Here is a 19,444-nt window from a genome sequence, read left to right as displayed (position 1 = left end):
CTAGCACCTGCACACCAACTAAAAAGGAAAAGAGGCTGGAGGGCTGCTTAAGGAGGGAAAAAGGGCAGCAAAACAACAAGGCACCAATAGAGTAGCAGTCATTGACAAGTGGGTGGGACTTAAGTCATGTGACCTAGATCCACTTTCATCAGGATGACTATGTCTAAATCTCCTCTTTATCACGGCGGGCGTGTGCGCCTTGGCCAGGGCACAAAAGTGTATGTACAAAATGATGCTCCCAGGTACGGTTTGTAAATTCACCGGTAGTCGTATGCTGTCAGTAAAAATGCAAACAGTGGCATGCCCCCCATATATGTACCAGAGGATACTCCACTGTACCCCAGTCTTTCCCTGTCCTTTCTACCCACTGTACAGGACAGTAAAGATGAGCACTGTGGCCATTCTCCTTCCAGCATATTCACTTAGAGTAAAGAACCCGGAGAGATGGAGGAGCCAAAGGCACAAGAGATGTCAGGGAGCACATGCCAACGACTGAGAAAAACAGTTAAGATGGTCTGTGAGTAAAGGGATAAGGATACCCCATGGCTGCCACGTGTGTTGCTCACATCATCTTGCTTATTTTCTTTGTATTCTGGTACTTGTAGTGCTGATGCTATAACGGAGACCGCAAAACTGTAAGCACCAGAGTACACAACCACTCACACCTGACATGTCCACTTGAGAGCTCTATGAATAAAAGGGGAAGAAATTGAAAAGAGAGAAATGGAGAAAGAGTTAAAGGAAGAGTGCAGCACACAAAGCATGGCGGGTAAGATGTAGTAGCAAGCGTGGTACAGACAGACGAGAAGGCACTGAAGATGAATAGGAAAGACCGCAGAGAAAGAGGAGGGGACATAGAAATAAAGAGCAAGAATGACTATCTATACAAATTGGTCTAGTGTTGTCAAGTATACGAGTTCCACCTATCTAACCTCCAGGCACACTGAAGAGGGAAAATCTGAGTGTCCCTTCCCTCCCGATGGGGCCCCCAACAGGCAGAAGCACCCCCGACAGAATAACCATCGACCTTACGAGGTTGCACCAATCCACACCGCTCCTAGCATAAGTACGCACCACGAACGGTACCCAGTTACCTGACCATACAACCCTGTGGTGGTACGAACTCTATCCAATCCAAGCAACGACAACCAAGACTGAGCTGGAGATGATTATATGGACCGAATCGATTGACGTTCCCGCAAGCCATGCTGCAGGTCGTTAGAGACGCCACGATGACATAGCCGCGTTAGACAGGAATCACATGTGCAACCTGCACAGTCGGGACACACACACCAATCCACACAAAGAACATACGCATACAGTTCTATGAGCTAAATGAAAGTGACAAACACATACTGTTTGCATGTTTGTTATTTTGCCACACAGGCTCGCTACAGCGCCGTAGACGCTAGAAGAGCTTTTCTATATGCTTGCAGGTGCTACATGCTATTAACCATATGGATGGACAGGAGCACTCAAGGGACCTGAGCAACCATGACATGCCTTTAACCTATGGACAATTATGTTGAATGAATAACCAAAGCCAAAATAGGCCTCAGACAAATCCAGCACAATAGAATCGTCTCACAGAAATCCCAAAGCTGCAAGTTGCTGTGAAAGCCGAATAGCCCTGGCAGGGACTGCCACCGCCAAGGTCACAATGCTGCAAGTGACATTCCTCACTCACCGTGCCACAATGGGCACAGCTACTGGAGAGAATATCCCAAGCCAAAGTACAAATCAAATCGAAGTAATTCGGCCTCACCAGCGGTCTGCTCACACGCGACTTGGCTGACCTGACATGATGCCAAGGCCTGGAAGCTGGGAAGACGCAGCCGTCTCACGTCTGAGACCAAACGTGCAACAAATTGCAACAATCCATCTACAATATGCACTTTGAATGGACCGCTCTCATGGCATTAGTAAACTCAGCCCATTGTACACACTGTCACATAGTCACACCTTTGTACGTGAGCAGATATTTTGTGGGCTGGGAACAACGGTAGTGCCAAGCTTGGGGGCCAGTGGCCAGACCAATGAGGGCACTGGGGATAGGGGATGGCGGCAGGAATCCCCAGCCAATCATTGGGGTTTGTAATGTAACAATATTCAGGTTACAATTTTTAGGGAAGCTCTAAGTACATCACCTGACACCGTTTCCACCACTAACAACGCACACTACATGTTCATATACTGGACCTAGCACTCTGGGAGCCAACCCAGAGTGGCGTTAGGTTCAGGGGTGGATTTTGGTAAGTGACACTGACTGTGACGTCACACGTGTCCAAAAATGGCCTGCGAGCCCGAAATCGGCAAGATTTGCCTGGACTGAATTTTGCTCCATGCGTGTATTCCCTGCTTGTTTACTATAATAAAAGAGCAGTAACCCTTTGCACCTTGTGTGGACCTTGACTTCTTTAGGACATTGGCAGGAGTTAGGGCCTTCCGAGAGCTGGAGGTCCGTGGACCCTCGGTACGGCTTTGATATTGAAGCAGACACATCTCTACAGCTTACACTCCACCTGCTGTGCCATCGCACTGGTTTGTTATGAAAGCACTGTAAATTGCACGACCCTGCCTCACACAAATGTCCCTCTTTAACTAAAATAAAAATGCTAGGAACTCCATATTTATAGTGTTGCATGCCGGGAACCATTTTAGAGAAAGGAGACAACCTAAACTGGAAAAACGTGGTTGGCAGTTAAGGGCTGAAAATAGACAAACATCTTTCTAGTGGTCAGCAATTATAACTGCACCACCATATCGTGGATACGCCACATTTTAAGGTCCTCATGTGAAGGCAAGAGAAAGGGATGAAACACTAAGCTGTGAACTTCTTGTAACCTCTGCTCCCTGATACCTCCGGGTCTGGCGCGCATTACAAATAATAGACAAACAAACATACTTGGTGTCAGATGCATAAACAGTGACGACGGACTAAGGCCTTCAACCCTATCAGACTGTTTCTCTCGCTATTGCATCCGTTCCGCGTTCAATGGTCAGCCTGTCAAATTAAGCCTAGGAAAGGTCATCGAATTAAATGATTATGATTGATGCATCCCATATGTCGATTCCTACAAGATGTGCTCCAGGAAATGGCAATCCTTTAAAGTGAATGTGAACATCACCCCAGCAATTGCCTTTTCAACATTACAACTCTAAAAAACTGCGTGGACATAAAATTAAAAAAAAACTAAATGAATTGCCCATAACAGTGTCACTTCAGAAAAGAATGGCGACATTAATTCAGAAAATCAATAATACATGGGGCAGCCACCCCCATAAGCTCCATTGTTTCTTCTTTTACGCCCCTGGACAAATAAAGCTACGTCTATACTAAGCCTGAGACAAAAAAGGAAATTATATATATATATATATATATATATATATATATATATATGAACCTAAATAAAAATAAAATAAAAAATGTAAACATGTGTGAATCTCCATTTAGTCTCGGGAATATAGTTCAGTGGCAACGTGCTCGCCTTGGAAGGTAGCACCACCTATCATATGATATCATGTACCCCCTAAACAAAAAACAGCGAGAAACATATTAGGTTTGGCTTATAGGTGGCACCAGCCTGTAATCTGGTACTGTGCACATATATTGCACATATATTATGAGGCGTGCAGAGACAGGGAAGGAATTCAATAATAATATTTGGTGTGTTGCATAGAACCTCATACCAGAGTTAACAGTTTCAATGCACTTGCTAATAGGTGTATATAATTATCATTATGTTTGCAAACATTTCTGGAACTCAATTTACGACCTCAGACGGATGAAGGCATGAGTTAGCCATATGGGGTTTTGAACCTTGGTCCGCGCGGCGGCCCCAGCCCATCATAGAATGCATGCGCGTTACATATATAACTATAAGAAAAACTCAGATGGTGTCCAGAATCTACAGAGTTTTGTCTCATAAATGCCACTTTCATGCCCCCATTCATTTCGGCTCACAGGTGGTGGCTGCCTCAGAGGCTCCATCGTTTTGTCTCGCAGATGGCACCTCATTTTGTTTTGGCTTCTGGGTAGTGGTTTGGCACCAAACCTCTGGGAGCCAAGGATATTGCGCTAGATATTGGAGGCAACATGCAACAGTCAGTGCACACGGAAAGACAACAGTACGGGGAGGGGGCCAGGAGGGGTGGCGGAGGGGTTTCGGGGGTTGGGTGGTGTCTGTGTGGCCCAGGGAGTGAAGGAATTCTGCACTCCACTCTCATGGTAGTCCTTCTTCTGCCTTTCTGGGCTGCCTCCCCGGTTTCTCTAATTTCGGAGTTGGGAGAAGACCTTCACGGGTGATTCTGGTTTTAAAAGGAGGAGAGGACAGGGATAATTTGACCTTGTGGGATGGAGTTTTAGAGGTGAATCACCCTATGACAGTCTCATTTTGAGCAGTCTCGCTTTTGACGGTCCGTGCTTTGGGCGGATACCATTGTAGCACCTCTGGATCCTTCTGGAACAGCAACTCTCCCTGCTCAGTGTTGAGTCAGGGCTTCTCACCCTGAACCTATATCGCACCAATAAGGTGCTCAAACATGGACGTGTTGTCAGTATTTGTGTCTCTGCAGAAAACATCTCATAAACACAAGATCCGTGGGCTGACGGTCCAATGTCCTTGCAAATACTAATCCCTGCTTTAACCATCATTGGCAAAACATGGGTACCCATGGTTTCCTCAAGGCGGCTGATGGATCCCTCTGGATGCCGATAATACTCAGTATGTTTCTGTGTCATCAGAGGATGATTATCTTCACCTGGGTTGGTGGTCGCTCGGTTACTGAGGAATGCGGCATGTTTAAAATGGAAGACCACTCAAACTGAATCTAGTGAATGGTCCTGATCAAATCCCCAATCAAGCTGCATTTTGGCTGTCCTCACTTTCTGTTGGAAGCTGTGCAGCGAAAATGAATCCTACATCAAAATCCCTGGATTTATTGTTGATACTGTTGGGAAGGAGATGGTCCTATCGCAACCCCCTATCCGCCACCAATGCGAATAAACGTCATCGAAGCCAAGGGCCCCCCTCCACTGTAAAGGTAAAGGCCCCATATCGTAGCGAAGTAAGCAAATAACATCACTCATGGCTTAGCATTAGGACTCCATTTTGCACCAAGCCTAGACACCTTTTTTTGCTAGGCCCGAAAACCATCACTCTGTGAGTCTGCGGCACTCACACCCCCAGCCTCTCTCTCTCGCAGAGGGACCAAGGCATCCACACATCAGGCCAGCTCCGCACAAGCCTTGTTCCCACGGAGGTCCATCCATCCACTGTCCTTTCAATGTTGCAAATACCTAGTATTGTTTTCTGTGCAGAGAGTGTGAGACAGGAACAGGCCCTAGCAGAAAATGTTCATCCATCTCCACTAAACTGCTCATGTCCCTTCCACCCCCACCCCGCCAGGCCAGAGCCCACCTGGCCTCTCAGTCCCAACCCCCCCATTCCTTTCATGCTGATAAACATCTAACCCCCTCGCTTTGGCCATTCCAAAACACCCACCACAGACCTAATCCTGAGCAGAAATGTATTCTCTCAATAGCAACACACGTCTGTTCGTAACATGAGGCACCAGGGAAGGTAGACGGTAGATCAAGCCCCCGGGACACGTGGGTGCAGAGATTGCAGTATCAATGAAGTCCTGAATATGGAGGTTGGCATGCTAATATATTATCCCCTCTTCTCAAAGGACCCCCTTGCATGCAACATTCAGGTATCTGTCATTTGCTATAAATGACCATTTCCTGTTGTTTAGCTTAGATTAGATAGAAATGTTTTGCTCGCCTAAACTGACCTTCACCGCAGAGATGAACCCAGCTGACCCACGTGCACCAAGATCAACTGGGAAGCAGCAACCAATTAGGGCCTGGCGTTCCATATAGAGCTAGTTAATCTTTAGGCCTCGCACCAACCAGCAACACAACAGTTGTCCTAGCCTAAATCGTCATCCGTGATGCGTTTGTCTTTTATAATGTGCTGACCGTGTAATTTTTGGCAGAGCGCCCTCGGGCAGCAGAGTTCTTTAATGGAATGTTTTCTCTATTATTATAGAAACTTTGTTATCCTTGCAAACTATCTCTTGGTCTCATTCCTTGAGGGTTTGTATTACTTTTATTTATTATTATTATTGGGACACATGTATAAATTGGGTGCCTTCAATACCAAAAGGTCCAATAAGCTGCACATATCCACAAAGGTTCAATTGACTCATTCCCAGATATCCCTCCTTTGTAGATTAAAGGATTGCATTCCATCCTCTGTGTTTAGCTCTTTAGTTCACGCCTTGGTTTTGTCTTGTGTCCATGGAGGGAACACCTCATTGACTGGTGCTTCAAGCTGCATTCTAAGGCCACTCAAAGCAGGTTTTCATTCTAAAGTGCCAGAGAATTTGACTCTGCTTCGACCATTGATAACTAGTGACACTGCTCCCGACAGGAGAACATGCTCTTTTGAAATGAGGAAGCCTCATTTTTTTAAAGCTGTCAGACTAGGTTGACTGTGATATTTAGCATTCAAACTTTACTTCCTAAATGGGAACCTGAGCTAAAGTAATTGAGAGCAATTTGTTTTGGAAATTCCCTAATTAAAATAATCTCAAATTCAAAAACATACTTTTCCCTGCGTAGCTCCAAAATGTTGGAATGGTCTTACTGTTGCCTTACAGACTGCTATTATAAACATCGGGGGACCCTAGTGCTATTCAAGCAGAACCCCATCCACAGACATATGCATCCAAAACAAACAAAAGGCTCACTACCTAGCCTAAAAAATAGATGGACTGTAGTTTTTGTTTTACTGTACTGTCAATCATTTCTTTCAATACAATCTGGGTTTTCTAAAATATGAACAATATAGAGACAGAAAATGCATGTACAGTAATAATTCAGTTTTATAGCATGTTGCAAAACAATTCAACCATAAAGTCAGATAAAAAGACATGCAAGAGTCAGTGAATCACTCATTTCCCCAAAGACAATCAATGCACAAATTACCCAATGCCAGAAAAACATGTGTACAAATACAACCAAGCTCATAGACAGCCCCCCTCAAATCATGCCCTACATGTTTCTGCCCCTCAAGAGCATACTGCACATTCTTAAGGGGCAGTAAGATGCATGGGCCAACTAATATTTAAAAACACACCCATTCATTAATCCATCAAAACAATGTGTCTACATAGCACATCATACTACATTGCACAGTACCCAATTTACTTACAAAGGATCCCCCAAAGTAGTAGTGTCTTCCTTTCTACTACTGGTAATTCCATCCATTTCACAAGCGTAAGCTGGGCTTCATGTCCACACTATGATAAGATCCACACCCCCAAGAGCACTGCTTATTCCATATCGAGGTCAATAATGAAATATTCCTCATGAATAATTGAATTCAGTCAATTACCAATGACCCGCAACAGAAGTCCACCTTACCAAACGAACTGAACACCAGCAAACAATGGGTAAGTCCTGTCCCTATTTACTGAGGAGCCAACCCCTTTCTTAACAATTAACCTGTTGCAACTTGTTTACAGTGTTCCATGAAGCACAGTGTAAAGTCAATTCCACATTGCGTTCCATCTCTTAAACCGCTGTACCACTCTACATCAACCTTGTGAGGCGTCCCGATTTAAATAAAAGGACTGCACCTTCTCCAATGGTGGCTAGGAAACTCTTGAAAACATCATTGTTTCCTAAATGAAGAATCAAGTGCACTGTTGTCATTAATGCTATGTTTTCAGGTAGAATGATATGCCATGTAATAGCACTTTTAGGATTGTCTTTTAAACCCCTAGTTGCAAATGGGGAAATTCACTGTAAAGTTGTTTTTATATTGTATATTACTGGATATGTTACTGTTTTAGGTTAATAGTGTTCAGTGCTCCAACAACCAACTTTTTTAAGGAATGCGGTTTATTGATATTTGAAACAAAATAACACAATTATTGAGTTGGTTTGTCTACGATATTCAACACATTTAACGTGAGCACATTTTAAGGCTGACCTACAAATGTGTAACGGTCTGGTAGCTGTAGAGACAAACATTGTGTCAATGGCAGTGGTTTAGCAGAAAGACAGCGCTCCAACCGAAGAAAAACACCAGTGTCAGACAAAGGTAAGAACTGAAGGGATTGGTGATGCTGGTTTCATGCTACAGAGGAGAGAAGGGAGATGTCTGCAACCTGTGGCTTTATAGATGTTTTGTACTACACCTCACCTCATTCCTCACTATAGACTGTTCTGGCTAGGTCTGTTCGGTGTTGTAGTCCAAACCATCATGAGAGCCAAAGGTTGCATATCCCTGTTATGGAGAGCTGACAGAAGAATGTCTAAGAACTAGCCTTATTAACAATATCGACAAGCTGAAAAGGGAGAAGCCAGGGCATTGATAACCAGAAATCATTATCCATTTCATGACTGCTCCTGGATGGAAGGGGGGCAGACACCAGTCTACACAAACAACAAAGAAGCAAAGAAAAACACTACGGAAAAACACAATGTGCCTAGTTCCAACACACCGAAAGAATCGTACAGAGGAAAATTGACGGTAAGCGATCAAGCAGTATCATCGAAATTAAGAAATGAGCCTGAAATGAAAACATAAAAAGATTCTAGAATGGCTATCAAGTGCCTTTTATAGCCAGGAGCACAGCTCAAACACTCTGTGTGAGCATTCCAAGTGTACACGGTACAAATGCAGCCGCTTTATTTCTGTCTTGTGGAAATTTCCGTCAATACTTTTTATGGATCCACTGCATTGTTTCAGAGAGCTGGCACCATCTGCCGCACACAGCTAAGCCGCCAAATCTACAACACATCAGACTAAAATGCAATTCGTCGATTGGTGAATACGGGCCACAAAACTCTACGCAACGGGGAATTGATTGACCACCAAGAGTTGACTTGCATGATCCCAATCCTGCAAGTCAGTCGTAAAGCGGTGGATTCACAGCTAATGGGCCACATTAACTCCACCTTCAAGGCTCTTAGTTAATGCGCGCTGACAGCCTTCATTAAATTAAAATATTATCAATTATGGGCTAATTGCAGGTTGGTTTAAACAATGTGTGTGGTGCATTGGACTGGACTGGTGATTCCACGCAACCTACTGAAAACATTTCGTAGACGCAGACATAGGCTCTCCTTAAATAACCTCCAGTTATTAGCAATGCGGGCACTCCCAGTGTCTGGATCCCTGTCTGGTTCTGTTGAGGACACCCGATCGCAGAAACCTGGAGAGACATATTTGTGGTTGCATTGAGCCGGTGTAGGAGACAACAAATGTAATCACCTCTCGGTGCAATTTATCGACAATCTTTATGAGCGCTCCTCGCAACTCTGCCCGTGCCCATTGCCCGCCGCTGGTAAGCTGTTAAGGGCAGCTACAGCAACTACAAGTGCAGCTATAGAAAGAAACAAAGCCCATGTGACTTGACGATGTGAAGCAACTGATACTAGTGAACAATCTTTCTATAGCTATATTTATGGATTTATCGGTTCCGTGTAATAATGTCTCCACAAAAATGTCCCCGACAAAAAAGTCGCTATTTTTTGCAGAGACATTATTACATTGAAGATGCAGAGGACACAAGCCCATTCGCTATCCCGCCGCACCCTGACCCACAAACCTCCTGTTTTTTTAATGGGAGCAGAGGACATCCCTGCAATCCGTCCCCATATATAATGTTACCATATATAATGTTGCCAATGGCTTTTCCCGCTAACATTATTAATGGGGACATTATGAATGGGGACATTATTACCTGATACCGATTTATCTACATGAATAAACGCAAACCTTTTTTCACTAAATCTAGTCACAGTGCTCCTTTGCGTTTCTTGGTGCAGAACAAAAGGAATGATAGCTCGGGGACAACTCGAGAGCTGGCAGGATAGCACAGGGGCAACACACTTGTCTTCGAAACAAGACAATGCTAAGCAGTACGGGTTCGATATCCGTTAGCAGTACGGGTATGATACCCGGTCCTGTGCTAAGAGTCTGGACTCTGGCATGAAGTGCGATATAAAAACAAATTGCTCATGTCGAGTGTGGGAAAAGACCTGTGTGAATCCAGAGAATTTGTCACTTCTCCCCAAAGTAGGGGGAGGGGTGAAATCCCCTCTGAGACTAGGGAGATGAGTTCACTTTGTAAGGCACTCCCTAGGGGACAGGGCAAGCTGGATGTCACTGGGGGTGTCCCCCACTTAGGGGACAATGACTCCCTAGGGATCAAGTCTACACATCTCCTTTAGTACAAATATACCAAATATTTTCAGCCTATATGGGAACTGATTATAACAACAATTTAGTGGGACCTTTAAATGTGCTTGGTTGTGCTGCAGACCCCTCCTGGATGCCTGACCCACATGACCAATGGTGTCACATGACCAATGGTGTTGTGTCACTTGTTGCATGGAGAGACCTAAAAGAGCTGTGACAAATCTGTGGATGTTGTCCCTTCGCCCATAGGTGAGACCTCTCCCATGGGGCCAGGGCGGTGCATCCACAGTACAATAGTCTCCCTGGGGGTGGTACACAGGCGGAGGATCACATGGGCGAGGAAGCCTCTTACGGGATTAGGGACGACCTTCTCCTGAGAACGTGGTGTACCTCCTCTGCTTTGTTAGACTGATGCTCCCTCTTAATCCCTCTGCCCAACTAGTGATAATGTCTGTTATTGTAAAGATAACTAACTAGTATGGTTGACAAAAACCCCAAAGACCATAATGTGCTTTCCATATAGTTCCAATGCAAGTACTGTGAAGAGGATGATGACCAGGAGTATGAAGATCATTCCAGTGAACCTGAGTGAGCGGTCTAGTCTTTAACAACATTTGATTGGTCAAGGGGAATACACAATAACAGAGGGAAAGCTGATGGGAGAGCCATCCTCTTCCGAGAGAATATGGGAGACGCCGACCGGGCGAGCAAGGAAGCGCACAAGCCGCCGCTGTGCACAGAGGTGAGCGGGAGCACGAAGGTAGTCCAGGGAGAAGGAGCTACTTCGTCTGCTGCCCGAGCTACCCTCTGAACGTACCGAAGTCCGGGAGCTGCTGGAGAGAACAACCGCAGCCCAAGAAGGAACCAGTGACTGGCGGAGCAACCGCAGTGAAGCAGAAGGGATCCCTGAACGTGGCTGGGGATGGAAACCACAGCCTGAGACAGGAGGAGTGACCAGCTGAGCAACTGCCGACCCGAGAGACCACCCAAACACTACTGGAGTCTCGTAGCTGAGCATCGCTACTCGGAATACACAAATCAGGCAAACGGGTACACAGACAGACCGAGAGGTGCTAGAGGTCTGGGAGGAATCGGGGAACAACTGCACGGTGCAAGATAAGAGGGACTGAGTCCCTGGGAAAAACAGAGAGAGAAAGAAACAAGTAGATGCTTGTCTGGAGAGTAAACCAAGCTGGCCAGAAACACCATTGTCAGTCTGGGACCCGCACCCATATGGGAGCCAGAGAATAAGAGGATCTGGGACCCTGAATGTAAAAGAGATACACCAGAGGAAACCATATGCTTGGCAAGAGAGCATACCAAGCTGGTACAATTCATCATTGTGAGTCTGGGACTCGTACCCATATGAAGGTTTAAAAGCAAAGTGAAGAGCATTCAAGAAAGTATGCGGTCTGTGACCCAAGAAGAGCAAAAGAGAAGTTTAACAGTGACCATGCATTATAATTTCCTGGGATATGTTTGGCAGGAGAGAGATCCAGATATAATCCCTCTGTGAACAAAGAAGGGCTGTTCAGGGAAATCTGGAATCTTTTGTTGTGCATCTGAAGTAAGGGACACTACCTAAGGGGTGGACGAGCACCTCGCTTGCCAAGTAGGATAAGAGGAAATCCAGGGGAAAGAAGCTAATCCCTAATCATTGGAATATTACATTTGGAAAAAAGGGTTCATTGGTTTTGTTTGACAACTCGAGAAATGTGGAACTTTCTGTTGGCAAGAACTGTCTTCATCACTTTACTTCTGAAAATAGCAGTCTTGCACATTAGACTTAAGTTACTAACGTTAGGGTACGAAGTAGGGTTTTTGGGCACAACAGTGACTGACTATTTGTCACATTTGTGTCTGAGCCTTAATGCTGCACCCTTACAAGGACAAAACCCCTAACTCAAGAGGGGGAGTGGCTGCAAAGCCAATTCTTAGCTGGCAGAGGGCCAGCCCAAGCAACAGTCGCAGCTGAGGCTGCAGCACAGACCCCGTAGAGCCTGGTGGCAGGACCACATAAAATACATGGTAGGCGGAGAGCCCACGGAATGCCGTTGAGTCCAGGAGAGCTTCGAGTTCCAAGCTCCAAGGTCTCCAGTGGAAGGAGACTCAACCGCTGCAGATTGCACAACAGGGAGTGTTTTACTCACAGCGCTCAACCGGAGAAGGAACAGCAACGAACCGCCAAGCCGAGAAGAACGCTTCCGACGTGATCCGAGCAGCTGTCTGCCAAGATACAGGTACAAGTGTCATGTCGAGGAGAGGGAGGAGGGCAGCTGAGCTCTGGAGTATTCCAAAAGGGAAGGAAACCAGCACAAAGTTGAGGGAGGTAATGTAAGACTCTGGCAGGGAGATCTGAGACAAATAGAAAGGTTCAAAGGGTTCAACAAGAATGTAATAGCCGGCGAGGGCTTAAGAGTAAGCTGAACCTAAGCAAAATACCCAAAGAAGGGATAAAGTCCCATACCCTAGAAGGAGTAAGCAGAAACCAGAAGATAAACAAAACACCCAAAGAAAGGATAAAGTCCCATACCCTAGAAGGAGTAAGCAGAAACCAGAAGATAAACAAAACACCCAAAGAAGGGATAAAGTCCCATACCCTAGAAGGAGTAAGCAGAAACCAGAAGATAAACAAAACACCCAAAGAAGGGATAAAGTCCCATACCCTAGAAGGAGTAAGCAGAAACCAGAAGATAAACAAAACACCCAAAGCGGTTTATCTGAAAATGACACCCTAAGAGGGATTACTTGGAGCCGGAAAGAAACAGAAAGAGCCAGGAAGATTGTATATGAGAAAACGATACCACAAAAGAACACATCTGGGCCAAGAGCTAAGAATCCAATACAGTCTGACAACCAAAGATAGTAACACAGGGTGAAAAACCAGTGCACATCAGACCCTTGCAAAGAATCACCAGGTCCATGCTGGACCACTAAGAACCTATCTCCTCAAGAAGCTGAGATGCCCTGCAGGGGTGAGCCACAGATATCAGCTGGACTCTTGAAAAGCTTGCAGGTACAAGAAATACCTTTAAAGGATGAACTGTTTCAGTTAACTATATTTTGTTGAGGTGCACAGGAATTCCCCCTTTTTAGTTGGTGTTGAAAACCAAGGAATTGGCTGTTTTAGACCACTCAGAGAAAGGGGGGAGAACCAGGGCAATCCAGATCCTAAATTAGAGTCTGCGGTCCATGCTGGATCACCTGCAAGAAGCTACGTGTGGTAGGTCAGAAGGAAGATACAGACCAGTGTTTGTCATTTAAAGATTCTTTATAATAAAAGAAACATGTCTATCCCTAGTCTCTGGGTTTCCTTACCTAACCAAATGAACTAAGGTGCTCGTTCTCTGCTGTGAAGTCCAGAATTAAACAGTATGTCCTCCATCTAACTCTAATCTACTATGTATCTACCACTAATAGAAAACAACAAAAGACTAGGAGAAGGACTTGCTTCTCCCGAATAGACTTCTTCAGCTTTAGTATAAAATCTTGAGATATTGCTTGGCTATCTCGTGAAGTAATTGGTTTAGTTCTTGTAGGGGACTTTACCCAGTCCTGATTTCTCCCTGGGTGGCCCCTTGGCAGGCCTTTCCTCTTCAGCGTTTTCAGCCCTGGGAAGCCGGAAAAAGGATCTCTCTTCAGTGTCTCAAAGTCTTTCTCTTCCTGGTTCCGTTAGGGAGACTGGTTCCCTCTTTGTATGGTTCTCGTTCTCTCTGTCGATACAGTTCTTCAACTCTTTGTGCATAAGACAGTTGATATCACATTCCCCCTCATATTATTATCTGTCTTCCTCCTTGCTATTCTTATTGTAGACTGAATAGTAATTCTCTCGTTCAGTTCTTATCTCACTGAGACAAGTAGGATGGGTTTCACAATGGGTTTTCTCTTCTGACCACTCACTGGGACGAGTAGGCTGAGTTCCAGAGTATTTGTTGCTCTCCTCAACTTCGGGCCTCTCACTGGGACAAGTAGGGTGAGTACTGAAGTGTTTGTCACTCTTCTTAACTTTGAGCCACTCAGTGGGAAGAGTTGGCCAACAGTATTCTTTATTGCTGTGTTCCCTTCCAGGTCTCCCGTCGTCCCGGTTAACTTGCTTTTCGAGAGTTGGCATCACCGGGCCTGTTCGCAGGAGTAGGACAACATATGTGGTCAGGACAGCTTGATTTCTCCTTATGTCTGCTTTGGACTCTTCTCAACGGCTCTGGGGCTTCAAGGCTCCATCAATATCTGCATAGTTGTCAGACTCACAGGTCCACCCCTACAGTGTCACGCCACTGCTCTTGCCTGCTTTACTTGATTTTTTTCCCCATCGGCCAGTTGGCCTCCTCGTGGCTTCTGGCCGACAACACCTTCTGCCTTCCTTGCAACAGAGGATCTCTCAGTCTCTTGTGCAAATAATGACTTGAATGGTTTGAAGCTCCTGGGCTTCATTTTTCTCTCACCCTAAGAGAAGTGCTTCTTCCCTTTTTTATTACAGGTTGATGGGTCCTCACCAGCAAAGGATCATAGTCATCCTCTTTGTTGAACATTCTTCATTTTTGGATCAATCTTCTTCCTCCCAGTACTATTGGTCCCATCCTCCTTCATGCCAATTGCAATATGTTGTTCTTCAAGGGGAATCTTGTATTACAATAACACACAATGGTTTGGTTTGATGGTGTCCCAGTGTTGTCAAAGGGAAGGGTCCCTGACCCTCATGGGGGAGTCTCACCCGGTGAGGTCCCGTTTATCCACCCCTAGGGAAATGATTACCTAGCGGGCACACATCTCTGGCCTCACATGAATAGGCTCCCCCTGGGGAGAAGTGACTGAATCCCACGATTCGTCACTTAAGACACCCAGGAGGGGTGAAGAAATATTATTTGTACTCTTGAAAATCGTACAAATCCAAATAGCCAACCTAAGGAATTTGCTTTTTTAACTGTTACAGTTAATCCATACTTCTCGGAGGGACGCAGGAGTACACCCTTTTTGTATATATTGCAAACTAAGGAACCTGTTGGTTGTGGACTATAGGAGTAAGCACAAGGCTGAGAATTCTTGAGGAACACTTCAAGAGACACTTTGGAAATGGGGTCATGAACCAGCTAGCAGAAACCAAAACCTGGAAATAAAGAACATGTCTGTAGGTTGAGTTTTGTTTTCCTTTATTAGTGATAGGGCTAGTTAGTACCATAGCATAGGTCTGGACAGAGAACACGTTTTCATTTGTATAAGACATCCTGACAAGCATCTTTTGTTATTTTCTAGAATAGGCAAACTTCATTGTAGCAAAAGGACTAGCTGAGGCATTTTCTACTTTAATAAAGAGATCAAGAACTCATTCTGCAAACAATAAAAAGGGCAAACCCTCCTCATGCCCCCTGGACCTGATAGGATTCTGATTACTGTGATAAAAGCAGCTCCAATCTTATGGTCCCAAATCTTATTCAACTTATTTGGGTCCATTTTAAGATTTCATTCCTTTCCAAAGTCTTGGGAAATGTTTACCATTATAGCAATCTTTAAGAAGGGCAACAGAGAACTCCCGACAAATTATTGGCCGATTGCCCTTCTAGAAAACACAAAATAAATCTTATCGACTATTGTTCTGGAAAATCTCAGCAAGTCTCTATCGATAAAGAATCTTCAGCTAGTTCTTGGCTATCTCTTGTAACAGTTTGTTCAGTTCACATATGGGACTTTCCAACACCACCCCTTGGTTCCCTTTATCTTGGCTTTTGAAGTCCCTCTATATAGACGCTCTGATACCTGTAGGCTCTTTCATTCTGTCCTTCTCAAATTAAGTTGAAAGTCTCTATCCCTCTCTTTCCGACATCAAACTTATGACTTGAGGATTATAACCAATCTTCTCTTATTCTCCCTCTTCTCATTAGTTTGTAATTCAGGGGGACACGTATGAGGAGCCCAGTAATAATTCTCACTCTTCTTGCTACTTGGTTTCTCACTGGGACAAGTAGGCTGAGCCCAGTAACGTTTCTCACTCTTCTCGCTACTTGGTTTCTCACTCGGACAAGTAGGCTGAGCCCAGTAATAATTAGTACTCTTCTGGCTACTTGGATTCTCACCGGGACGAGTAGGCTGAACCCATAATTATACTCACTCTTCCTGTTACTTGGTTTCTCACTGGGACAAGTAGGCTGAGCCCAGTAATAATTAGTACTCCTCTGGCTACTTGGATTCTCACCGGGACGAGTAGGCTGAACCCATAATTATTCTCACTCTTCCTGTTACTTGGTTTACAACTAGGACAAGTAGGCTGAGCCCAGTAATGATTCCCACTCTTCTCGCTAGCTGGTTTCTCACTGAGATAAGCAGGCTGAACCCAGTAATACTTCTCACCCTTCTCGTTACTTTGTTTCCAACTGGGAAGAGTATGCTGAACCCATTAATGATTCTCACTCTTCTTGCTAGTTTGTTTCCAACTGGGATGAGTACAATTACTCCAATCATTCTATTCATTTTTCTGACCGTGACGATTATGACTATGCCAATCGTTATAACCGCCTCTCTCCCAGGTCTCCCGCGCTCCCTGTTAACTTCTTCGTAATAGGACTGAATCACCAGGTTTGCGTTCTCCTTCTTCTGTTCTCTCTCTCTCTCATCAGGAAGGGTCTTGTATGTGCTTATTGGTAAGTGGTATTTTGTATGTGCTTTTTGGTAAGTGGTATTGGCTCTGACAGGGGTTTCCATTCTCTCCCCGTCTTGGCCACTACTTCTCTCTTGTGGGTCCATCCTGAGACTGAAGTCAGCATAACAGACTCTTGCTAGTCTGTCCCTCAAACAGTGCAACTTGGGTTCCTGTTCCTTGCAGCTCCTTACCAGCCTTCCTCGTGTGTCCCTCCTGGGACTAGGGTCAGGTTTTGTCAGGGGGGGGAATCTTATGCTAGGCTCCTTTTCTTCCCTTGACACGCTGTCTCCCCATCTCAGCCACCACTTCTCTCTTGCGAGTCCCTTCTGGGACTCAAGTCAGCTTGGCAGACTCCATCTAGTCTGCTGCTCAAACAGTTCAACTCGGGCACCTGTTCCTTTCAGCTCCTCCCTGCTTGGGAAGCAGCCTTTCCCTGTTTTCTCCAGCACCCCCCACACAGCTGGTTTGAAACTCCTGGGTCACTCTCCAATGATCTCTCTCTCCTCCCACTTTTATGACGCTGCTCTGGGGCTTCCCCAGCTTCTCGTCTTAGTCATATTCATTATGACTCCATTGGTTGTCTTTGTCTCAGCACCAGCAACATAGTCCTTTCTCTTTGTTGCTTGAGTGTTCTATATAACTCGAGCATTCTTCTTCTTCCCAGTATCGGATGCTTGAGTGTTCTGTATTCCTCAAACACTATTCTTCTTCACAGTTTTAGCAGTTTCTCCAAATTGACCCATTGGTTTTTTGATACATTAACAAACGGTAACTTGATCTTCTGAGTCTTTCTAAAGCTTAGTTGTCACCGATGGTTTGTGAATGAGTAACTATGGGAGTTCCTATGTGGAACGGAGTCCTTGTCCCCAAGAAGGGAGTCTCTCCCAGTGAGGTCTCACTTGTCTCTACACCTAGGGATGGTATTACGTAGCGGGTACACCTCGGTAGCCTCACAGGAAAAGGCCCCGCTTGGGGAAAAATGACTGAATCCTGCGATTTGTCGCAGCAGATAATGTTGTCTTACTAGACAAATTCCCTCCAGGGCTACAAAAGGTCCTTCTTTGTTTGAATATATGACCGACAATGATCAGACCATAAACTATGCTAAAACTAAACAAAATTACAATTGCTATATTAACTCACCAATTGAAGAGGTTACAAATTGGAAATATTTGAGGTGACCATTACACAAAATGCAAATCTAAAGCCAACTCGAACAGGAATCTATACTAAAGCACTAGCTCTCTTCTCAAATGAGAAAAATTGACCTCAAAAACAGTACATTCTTCATTCTAACGCTAATTCATTTTAATAAGGGAAAAATCATTCCGTATCTCACTTTTGGAACCCAATTGAAACCAGCCAAAATTGACTGGCTAAGAGTAGAAGGTAAAATTTGGAAACACTCTTTGAACTTGCCCAAGGGAGCAGCAATTAAAGCCCTACACTATGAACTAGGCTTGAAGTCTTTTAAGACCTTTGTGGACCGGAAGACTACTTTTTTCCCACAAGTTGGCTAATCCCCCGCCTCACTCCCTTTTTTTCGTACTTTTGCACACTAAAAGAGGAACACTCCTGTGCAGCGTTACCAATTGGATGAACCAAGTGACACATCTATTACACGTGCTCGGTTCCACTTTGAAGGACTTGGCGGACTTGAAGGTAAAATAACTCGAACTCAAACGGATTGGAATAACACTAGAGAAGAGAACCTTAAAAATAACCTGTTCTGCTTTTCATCTGTGGGAGAGAAATCCTTGGGTAACGTCCCCTGTTATCTGAGAAACACTCCCAATATAGGGTGGAGAGTTATTTTTTAGTATGAATCTTTTACCAACGCGTGAGATAAGTTGTTCACGCTGGAACCTGCCATATGCGGAGAATAGATGCAGATTCGGTGCTGGTGCCACGCAGGTAGAAAACCTAGAACAGTTAATTATGATAACGCCTTACACGACAAAAGCGTATTTTTCTTTGAGAAATGTTTAGGATGTAGCCAGAAGTCCATGGAGGAGGTCTGGCCGAATATTATCAGCGGGGGATAAATCTCTCTATCTATTGCGGTGCTGATGTTCTTAAAGGAGGTTTTAGAATTATGAAATCATATTCACATCATTACTTCTGCTTATACCTCACACTAATTCTTACCTATAAGAGCACTCCTTTGTTACCTATTTGTAATCCTGTTTTAACGGCTTGCATTCCTGTTGCTGTGTCTAGTATCACACCAGAATGCATAGCACTCTCCTCATTCTCTCAAGTTCCATTCCCATTCATAGAGACGCCATGAGCCACTGTATGTGGAGACCTCTTTATTCCCCTCTCCAATTCTAGTAGCCCCTCCTCTTCCTCCCTCCTTCCCTCGTGCTCCCAGTCTCTCTGTCTGCTCTTAAGGACGTTCCTCTTAAGGACGTCTGCGCCTGTTTATAATCACAACACCTGGATACACTTGTTACTTCATTTTAAATATTGTGGTAGCTTCAAGTTCAAAGCATTACACTAAATAAATAAATAAATGAATAAATAAATAAATAAATACATACATACATACATACATACATACATACACACATACATACATACATACATACAT

At 44.6% G+C, this 19,444-nt stretch overlaps 1 protein-coding gene across 1 annotated transcript in view; it reads right to left on the bottom strand.

Annotated features, from left to right (window-relative positions):
• ATRNL1 (attractin like 1) overlaps positions 1 to 19,444 on the bottom strand; it is a 2,575,823-nt gene that overhangs the window by 192,489 nt on the left and 2,363,890 nt on the right. The gene's annotated exons all lie outside the window — the stretch shown is intronic.

This window comes from Ambystoma mexicanum, chromosome 8, assembly GCF_040938575.1.
Source record: "Ambystoma mexicanum isolate Mex_15411 chromosome 8, UKY_AmexF1_1, whole genome shotgun sequence".
Taxonomy (NCBI): Eukaryota; Metazoa; Chordata; class Amphibia; order Caudata; family Ambystomatidae; genus Ambystoma; species Ambystoma mexicanum.
Note: the sequence above shows the minus strand (reverse complement) of the source record. Positions and strands in the feature narration are given on the sequence as shown.